Raw genomic sequence first — 10,532 nt, 5'->3', positions numbered from 1 at the left:
ATTGTGGAGTCATCAACAAGTTATTCATAGTTGTAGCTCTCTAGTTGTGTGTGAAGGAGAAGTGTGAATTTGGTTTAGTGTGAAGACTAAAGGGAAGAGCCTTAAAACTACCATTGTTGAGGCCATCATATAATGCTAACAAAAGTGTGTGGAAACCCGGATTTGTTGGAGGAGAACAACAACGTCAAGACAATGTTTGTAATCTCTTCTTGATTTAAATTATATGCAACTATCGATTTATTTCCTGCATAATATGTCATCTCACATGTTTATGGCTTAATGTTTCTTGCCTTGTTAAGTAGGTTGAATACAATTTTTCTATTACCACGGTTGTTGTTTGCTGTTTTTTACTTGTTTCAGGTGCTCGAAGAAGGAAACGAGAGATAGCTGGAGTGAGGAAACAAGATCGACACCAAACGGGATAAACATAATAAGAGGTAGGCCCTCTTAATTGGTTCTAACCTAAGGAAATCTTCCATAGAATGTCTTGCTTATGTCTAGATCCACTCCTGGGCTAGAGGAATTGTTTGTGTTCGCACTTAGAATTTTACTTCACCACACCAAGTCTTAGACTTGTTTCTCAAACCTGGAAAACATCATGGGTATTAGTGGAAAGATGAATAGTCTCAAGCATGGATTCTAATTTTTTTCTAATTTTCTTTGAAATATTTTAGGTAAAAAAGAATGTCACATCCTGAAGAAAATAAGCCTCGATGATATAATCTTGAGATTTTTCTTGCACAAAGGAGACATGAAGCATAACTCGTGTGTCTAAGGCCGAAATTACTTATGTTCCATCAAGTAAAAAAAACTTAGAGTTTATCAACTATGTAGTCTTAGGACTATGGTTGAGTTGAAAAATCCATATAACAAAAAATAAATCCAACTAAAGATACATTTAGGTAGGGATACATTCAGGGTATTTTCATGTTTATTTGCTTGTCTCAAATCGACATCTCTAATCCAATGTAAAGAGATTAGGTCAAAATCTAGAAGGAAAAATGAAAACTTTAGGAACAAGTCCAAAATTTCATGTTTTTATCATACCTTGTTTATGTGGATGCAAATTCATCTAACAAGTTCTCCAAGCCAAGGAATACCTTCATTTCAGGACTGAGAAGACTATGAATAGGCCACAAATATCTTAATTGTCACAAGGTGATTTTAAAATATTGTCTTTGAATCAATACAAAGGTTAAAGGTTATCTCATAAAGTTCAAGGATAGAGGTTGAGTAATTTCAAAGGAGCTTGAATTACCTTAGTCTCCATGAACTTGCTATCTTGATTGTGACTGAAGGGTAAGTATTTTGTAGGATCCAAATCCTTAAATCAATTTAGAAGCCAATTTAAAATGTCTATGATCTATACATAAAAGAAGGAAAAAATGTATTGAAGTTGACTTGATTGATTTGAGGAAGTCAAAAGGAGCGTTGAACGTGACCTTGTACTACATTGTATCTCCTATATCAAACATGAGGTTGAGGAATCTCTCTTGATAAGGTAAAATCATTTGCAATGGGCTTATGTCATAGAAGAAAAATATTGATGATATAAATGTTGACCTTGCATTTTGCTTAAGATATGGGTGCTTTCCCACTCCTTGTACACTAAAATGAAGACCAAGTCTTTATTTCTACTACAATGAGAATGCAAAGTTACTTATACAAAACATCCTTAGTCTATTAATGATAATGATGAGTTTCATCATTCTAAGGTTTTGGTATTTAAATATGAAATTTAAGATTTAGGGTTTCCCCTAGTATGCAAAAGAGTTTAACAAGAAATCCCTAGGATTACAGGACAAAACCCTAGGACTGTATGTTTCCACTGAAAGAAGAAACCCTAGCCTCTGCAAGAAAGGAATGGCACCAGGTTGATGACATGAATAAGGATGCAAAATGTATGCAAGGAGACTAAAGATCAAGAGGGAGCTTGCATTCCTTTCAAAGATAAGTATTTTGTATCTCTCTTATTTTGATTTTTACTCGTATTTAGTATCTTGTTTCTAAATTTTTTGCTTGATCATAATTATTATTCCATTGTATCCTTGTAAAGGTTGCAGGAACATAATGAAGGCTGTCAGAGCTTTGGTAGTAGGTGGAAGAACAAAGAAAAGATAAGAGAAAGAGGACTCTTTGAGAGATAAGGATTTATGAAGAGAGATATTGTATAGATTAAAAAGCGGGAAGAATGCCTTGATATATGTTGGAAAGAAGTTAGTGGTGACATTGAAAACAAAGCATGATTGGTTGGAAAGAGTTCAAAGTGAAGCATTACATCAGAAGAATATGAAAGGAAATATTTTAAAGTACACTTCAATTGAAATATATTTTGAAAAAATACATCTCACAGATGTAGAGATTGTCTTCTTTGATGAAAGAAGAAGTGTACGTAATAACTACCTCAGTCTTGTGAGGTATATAAATATGTCTTATGCTTGTAAAGAAAGGATTTGTACAAACTTCTATTGGATTGATGGATCAAGGTTGATCCTACATGTTTTGTTTTATGACGAAAGGATAAGAGCTTATGTGTCAAAGGGAGTTGCATTGACTGATAGATTTCTTTATAGGGAGAAGTCAAGGCTTCTTTAGGAACCCTTGTTTTTGGCCCAAGAGGGAGTTGACCTCATAATTCAAGATGAAGAATCTTGAATGGATAGCTAATGACATTAGTGGAAAAGGGAGCAAATCAAGATTTCCATGATATGATCTATTAAAGAACACCCAATTAGGGTAGATTTAAAGCAACTAAGATGATGAATCAAGAGAAGGAAGCATATAAATATATGGTTGATATAAGGCATATAAATCAACATATGTTGAAGTGATAAGCATGGTACAATTGGTCATGGCATAGTCAATTTTTCAAAAGCTGCAAGGATTCAAAAATTCAAAAATTGGGAAAGGAGTGTTGTAGACATAATGAATTTGTATATCACTTTTTATTGAGCTCCAGTGTCATGGATGAGTAGGAACCAGTCATCTCTAACACTCAAAGGTTGAGTATGTTACAAATTGAAAGGCGAGTCATGAAATAATATGACTGTAACTTGCAAGATTGGTTAATCAGGTGCAAGTGACAACATGATAACATGTCAGGGAACTTTAATATCTAGTACCAATACATGCTAAAGGATGAGAGAAGTAAGGCTTGAGTACATCTCCATTGATGAGCAGACAACTAATATTTTGAAAAATCCATTGCCCAAAGATAAGTTCATGTACTTCAGAGACAAGCTCGAGCTTGTGGAAATTACCCCTCTCATTGAGAGGGAGTGCTGAATTGACAACAACATGGATGGAAATTTTCTTGAATAGGGAGAATGGTTTGAGAGGTCTAGGGTGCTCACAAAATAGGGCTAAGTGAGTGCCTCTCAATGAGGAGACCTGATTACTCACCATGAAGGTTGAGTAAGGTCTGTAAGGATTTAGACCCAATCACTAACCAAGGATGGGTTAAGTGAGGTCTTGATCTAGGTGGATGTTGGTGGCCACCTACCTATTCCACTTGGACCCCCACCAAAGCCTCTTTCAATTTTTCAGTTTCCTCATTTGTAGCACAATTTATTATTTTTGGCAGTTTTTCGGGTCTTGAACTTCCAGAGGCGTTTTGAGGCCCTAAACGATGTTTTTTGGGAAAACCGGGGCCAACATGGGTGTTTGACTAATGTTGGCCACTCAAAAGCTATATTCCTCAGATAGATATTTCTAAAGAGGAATTTTGCACATCAAACAGAGATCGTATGCCAAAGTTATGACCCCGGAAAGTTGATGTACCAATTTACCCAAATGGGGCCCATAGTTTGGCACTTCATCTCCTAGGGTTAGGTTTTTGGATGTTTAGGGCTTTCCATTGTTTCAAAATAATAAATAGGCCCTTGAGCCTCATTGTAACATGGTTTAGAGGCATGTAGCTACCACATCTCTTCTTAGAGATAAGCTACCATCACTCGAGCTAGTCTTATTTCCATTCTATTTGTAAGGATATTTCAGTATTTAATATTATTGAAATGAAGTGTTATTTTCACTGCATCTTTGTATTTATGGTTATATCTGTAATTTGTTGCATTCTTGTTTAAATTCGGATCAGTGGTATCAGAGCGGTCTGCTCTTTCTCTGTTTTTCTTTGCATGTCCCCAATGAGGTCGAGATATAAGGAGTTAGGGCTTGAAATGGTTGAACCTTTGCAAGACCAGCCTTGCAAATCCCGATGACCTCCCATGGCGGAAGAAAAGAAAGATGAGGGAGCAGGAGATCCTATCAAAATCTTCCTCAAAGAAGCCCTCAAGCGATAAAGGAACACGATGATGGACAACTTTTCCCAGATCCTTCAGTGCTACCTAGGTGCGACACATCTCCTTCCAACAACTGCTTTGGAAGCACCACGCCCTTTAAGGTACAAGTTAACTTTGAAATTCCCATATTTGAGGATCAGATAGATGCGGACATTGTAGATAAATGGTTAAATCTGCTAGAAGGATATTTTTTTGTTCGTGATTTTTCCATCTGGGAAAAGATTACTTTTGTTCTTCTCAAATCCGCCCCCCACATCAAGGATTGCTGGGAAACCTACTACGTACACCCTCACTATTTTAGGCCGCACCCACTTTGGATTCATTCCGGGATGCCATAAATGAGAAATACTGCCCTGTCAGGATCTATGAGGATAAATACATAAAGTGGACCACACTACGACAGGGAAGGGACCAAGACATGCCAGAGTTTGCCAATGTTTTTCACACCCTTCGCATGAAGTTGGGTATCAAGGATTCTGAGAAACATTTGGTACTCAAGTATTGCATCTACCTACACAGATACATCCAATATGAGATGGAGTTCCTAGACATATCCTCGCTTAGCACGACATACCAATACACTGTCAAGATTGAGCATAAGCTTAAACAAAAAAAGCGAGACTTTGGATCTATGAATCCGAAGCAAGGGAAAGGTACCCCCAAACCACAGAGAAAAGGGAAAAGCCAAGGTGGTGTGATCTAGGATAACCAACTGAATCCGCAAGACAAGAACAACACCACGAAGACAAAGAAGGACACAAGAAAGTGGTGTGAGTTCCATAAGAGCTCCACTCACAACACAAGTGAGTGTCGGGCCAAGCAGTCACTGGTGGCCGAGTTGAAGCCTTCTGAGTCCGACGCATGTTCCAACATGGAGTCAGAACCCAACAATGGGAATGAAAAAGGGAAGAAAATCATTGATGCGGAGCCCAATGCCAAGGTGGACAACACCAAGATCCAAAAGATTGAGCATGAAGATCTAGAAGAGGGGCAACGCCTATTCCACTCACAGATGTGGGTGAAGGGTTATCCGGTGTAGTTCATTATTGAGAGGGAGCCAAAAGGACCTCATTTAAGTAAAGTTCATGAAGCGGCTGGGCCTACCAAGTATAACACATTCGTAACCATACACCATTGGGTGGCTTCACCAAGGACGAGATCTTTGCGTCAACTAACATTGTCGCCATCCCTACAACATCAAACCCTTCACGAATGAGGTACTATGTGATGTTTCTCCTCTTGAAGTTTGTGATGTATTATTAGGACAACCATACTTATGGAAGCGACATGTGGTATATGAGTCTAGAACTTGATATGTTATTATTTATTTGGGTGCTAAGTTATATAGGATACCGGAGGTGGCCCCACCTACTTCCATCTGTTTGATCTTTGCTAAGCAATGCAGTAAGGTCATCTCCCAGACTGGGAAATTTGATTTCTTTCTAATTCGCTCTCAAATTAAGGGGAAGGTCATAGCCACATCCATGGCCCCTAAGAAGGGCTCCTCCAAGCAGCAGAAGCAGGTGGATGCGGTCGTGGAAGAATACATGGACATCTTCTCCTCATCCAAAGGGGTACCCTTGCATTGTCAGGTCAAGCATTCAATCGATCTTACTCCTAGAGAACCTCTGCCCAATAGGATGATATATCACCGTTCTATTCTAGAGAATGAATAGATCAAGTGGAAAATCCAGGAGTTGCTGCAAAAAGGGAGCATCTGACCAAGTTCCTCACCATGTGGGAGCCCGATTGTATTGGTACAGAAGAAGGACAGAACCTGGAGGCTTTGCATTGATTATTGGATATTAAACAAAATCACTTTTAGGAACATGTATCTAATCCCACGGATTGATAACCTAATGGACCAACTCAAGGGGCCAAGTATTTCAGCAAGATTGATCTGAAGTCTGGTTATCACCAGGTTCCAATAGAGCCCACATATGTATGGAACACTGCCTTTAAATCCAAGGAAGGCATTTTTGAATGGTTGGTTATTCCCTTCAGGTTGACAAATTCCCCTGATACTTTTATGAGGCTAATAGATGACATATTGCGGCCCTTCACCAACTCGTTCATGCTGGTTTATCTGGATGACATCCTCATCTTCAAAAAGAGTTTGGAAGAACACTTGCAACACATTTGACAGGTCCTTCAAACCCTTCAACAACACAAACTATGTTCCAACTTGGAGAAATGCACCTTTGGGATGAGCCAAGTCCAATAATTTGGGTGCATCATAGATGAGTGTGACGTGCATGTGGACCTGACCAATATCCAATTCATTTGGGATTGGCCAGCGCTCATCACTCTAACAGAGCTTCGCAACTTTTTGGGCCTTGCAAATTTTTATCAGAGGTTCGTGTTGGGATTCTCCCATATCACTTGGCCTTTGAGTCAAATTACTAAGGGCGGGGCGAAAATAAAATTTTCCTCATCTGAGACTCAACAAAAGGTGTTCGTTGAATTGAAGTGTTGCCTCTGCTCTGCATTGGTACTCACACCGCGAGACCTGCAGCAACCATTTGAAAGCGAGATAGACGACCCAGACTATGCTATTGGTGCAGTCCACACCCAATACAGGAATCCAGTGGCCTATCATAGTCAGACACTTTCTGATACAATTAAGAAGTACCCCACCTATGATAAAGAAATGCATTCCATCGTGTAGGCTTGCTGACAGTGGAAGCACTACGTTCTAGGGAAGGAGACAATTATCCACACTGAACATTGACCTCTCTAGTTTATACAGATACAAAGGAAATTACAAAATGATCGATATCAGAAGTGGTCTACATATCTGCAAAAATTCCACTTCAAAATTAAATACAAAAAATGCAACACCAATCATGTTACATACTACCTCAACCGACCCCTAGTTGCAACATTGACTATTGTTCTCAACTCTTGTGGTCATGAGATCTCTGGATGGCCGCAACTATACAAAAATGATCCAGAGTTCACCTCCACATACCATAGGCTAGTAGATGGGAAGAAAGTTCCTGATTTCCACCTCCTGGACTCATTACTATGCTACCTGGGCCACATTTGTGTTCCTTCAAGCGAGCGTGCCAAAATGATTTGGAGGTGCACTACAGTCAGATCACAAGACACTTTGGGGTGGATAAAACTGTGGTTGTACTACAAAAGTACTTCTATTGTTCCAAACTCAGACTAGATGTTGGAAAATATATCAGATCCTGCACTTCTTGCGCCATCGCCAAGCCATCCATCAAGAGGAAAGGCATGTACACTCCTTTGCCTACTCATAGCCAGTCGTGGGAATCCATCTCCATGGACTATATGTCTAGCCTCCCTTCTACTAAACATGGTAATGACTTTGTATTTGTGGTTATGGATAGATTTTCTAAGATGTCTATATTGTTGGCCTACAAGGAGAGTATCACCGCAGAGGACACTGCCAAACTCTTCTTTGAATGAGTATGGGTACATTTTGGGATCTGAGAGACCATTATATTAGATCGAGATAGAAAGTTCCTGAGCACATTCTCGTCAAGGCTCTGGACACTATTGGACACCAAGCTCACTAAGTCAATTGCCTTCCATCCCTAGACTGATGGCCAGACACAGGTCGTCTATAGGATGATAGTGGACATACTCTGCATGTACAACTCCGAGCATCCTCAAACCTGGGATGAGAGTCTTCCATATGTGCATCAAAGTTAAAATAGAGCTCTCCATAGCTCGACTGGTCACAGTCCCTTTCAAGTGGGTCTAGGATTTCAACCATTGTGTCTGATTGATGTTGCTATGTCGCACGCGACTACACATACATAATCCACACATGTATTGTCAAAGGCTGATAAAGCAACCAAATTTATTGAACACATACAACACATCTTCTAGCAAGTTCATGACATCCTACAAAATTCAAATTCCAAGTACAAGAAATGACATGATCAACATCAAGTGCCACACAAGTTTCAGTTGGGCGACAAAATTTGGTGGCATTTGCAGAAAGAACACCTTACCGGACCCCATTAGAAGCTCATACCACTCTGATATGGTCCTTACACCATTACCAAGGTTGTGGGAGACAATTATTTTGAGCTCAGCATTCCCCCATTCCTTGGCCTGCACCAAATTTTCAATGTGGACCACCTTTGACCATACTTCCCACCATTACTAGACACATTAGACATTATAGAACAACTCACACAAACAGATTTAAACCTAGAATACACAGAACATGCCACAATTGATAGGATTATGGACCCAGAGGTCAAGAATAATTGCTAGCAGAAGATCCTGCTATATCGGGTTGTCAAAGCTCGCCAACTCCTTCACCAAGGAAAGTGGCTCACCAGGGACCAAGTTCAACAGAAGTTCCCCATCTTGTGGAGGCGTTCAACAAAATGGGGACCATTGCTTCCTAAGGGGGAAAGTATTGATCCAGGTGGATGTTGGTGGTCACCTTCCTATTCCACTTGGACCCCCACCACTGTCTCTTTGAGTTTTTTAGTTTCCTTATTTGTAGCACAATTTACAATTTTTGGCAGTTTTTCAGGTCCTAAACTTCTGGTGCCATTTTGAGGCCCTAAACGGCTTTTTTTTTGGAAAACTGGGGCAAACATGGTAATAAATTGTTGTTTTCCACTCGAAAGTTGTAATCCTCTGATAGATCTTTCTAATGAGGTATTGTGCATGTCAAACAAAGACTGTATGCCAAAGTTATGACCCTGGGAAGTTGGTGTACCAATTTACCGAAACATGGCCCATAGTTTGGAACTTCATCTCCTAAGGTTAGGTTTTTGGATGCTTAGTGTTTTCCATTGTTTCTCAATAATAAAAAGGCCTTTGAGCCTCTTTGTAACATGATTCAGAGACATCTAGCTGCCACATCTCTTCTTAGAGATAAGATACCATCACTCGAGCTAGTCTTATTTCCATTCTGTTTGTAAGTATATTTCAATATTTGATATTAATGAAATTAAGTGTTATTTTTGCTGCATCTTTGTATTATGGTTATATCTGTAATTTTTTGCATTCCTGTTTAAATTTGGATCAGGTCTTTCTACATCTAGAATTGATCACAGACCAGTGAAAGGGTGTAGTGAGGTATGTGGACCTAATCACAAAATAGGGAAAGGTGTAGAGAGGTCCTTTAGCATTTGGACTCGATCACACACTAGGGAAGGGTGTAGTGAGGTCCTTAAAAATCTAGACTCGACCACCAAGGAAGGGTTGAGTGAGGTATTAGCCCAGAGTGCTCACCAATAAGAGTGAGTGAGTGATTTCTAGTTGAGGGTGTCAACATTTTTTCCTAGGGAGAGATCTTGGGATTTGAGGACCAATCACTATGGAGGAGTGAGTCCTAATTTGATGATGATAATACCAAGGGTTTGGTAGTAGTAGGTACCACCCTATATATGGCCATTAGCAGATGATGATGATAGATTATGATGTTAATAATGATGATGCTATTGTGAAACATGCCTACTAGTTAATGCCGACAATGTGTCAAAGATAATGGATGTTGCCGAGATGATGCTGTTGTTGGACATGCCTAGTAGTTGATGCTAACAGTGTGTCAAAGATAATGGATGTTGCCGAGATGATGTTGATGATGTCAAATATGTTGACAAGGTTAATGATGCTTTGTTATAACCTTTTCATAGAGAAATTCTGTCCACATGAGAACATCTACATAGCCATTATGAATACCTCCCTAGTTAATAGGGACTGTTGATTTTAGTAAATTTTTTTGGTCTGCATAATATATAATTGAGTCATTCATGTGTTTGAAAGCATGTTCTTCATGCTAGAAAAAAAAATTATTGGGTCATGCCACTTTTGGACTTTCAGAAGAAAAATATTTGAATTTGTAAAAGACAAATTTGGCTCCAAAAAAAATTTAATGTTTGCCTCCTCCTAGTCAAGCTAGCCTCATCAAGAATACAAGTCAGATACAAGTTAAAAGTCACACCCATTTAGCCTAAAAAAAAACCTATAAAAATGCATCACTTTGTCTAAGAAAACTTGCAATTCTTTGAGGCAAGATGAGTATGATCTAAGGCATGCAAAGCATCTTTGAGACAACGAAAAAGTGTATTTCTAAGGGAGAAAAGAAGGGAATTATGAGGCAACAAAGATTAGAAGTCTATGGAAATAGAGAAGGGTAAATATGAGGAAGAAAAGTCTAAGGTATGTGATCCAAGATCTTTTTCTTATAGATGTGTTAAAGAATTACATGCATAAATTGTAGCTTAAACATAG

This window comes from Pinus tabuliformis, chromosome 1_2 (genome assembly GCF_031772625.1).
Source record: "Pinus tabuliformis cultivar Carrire ecotype Pingquan chromosome 1_2, CPIR1, whole genome shotgun sequence".
Taxonomy (NCBI): domain Eukaryota; kingdom Viridiplantae; phylum Streptophyta; class Pinopsida; order Pinales; family Pinaceae; genus Pinus; species Pinus tabuliformis.
This window is presented reverse-complemented; position numbering follows the sequence as displayed.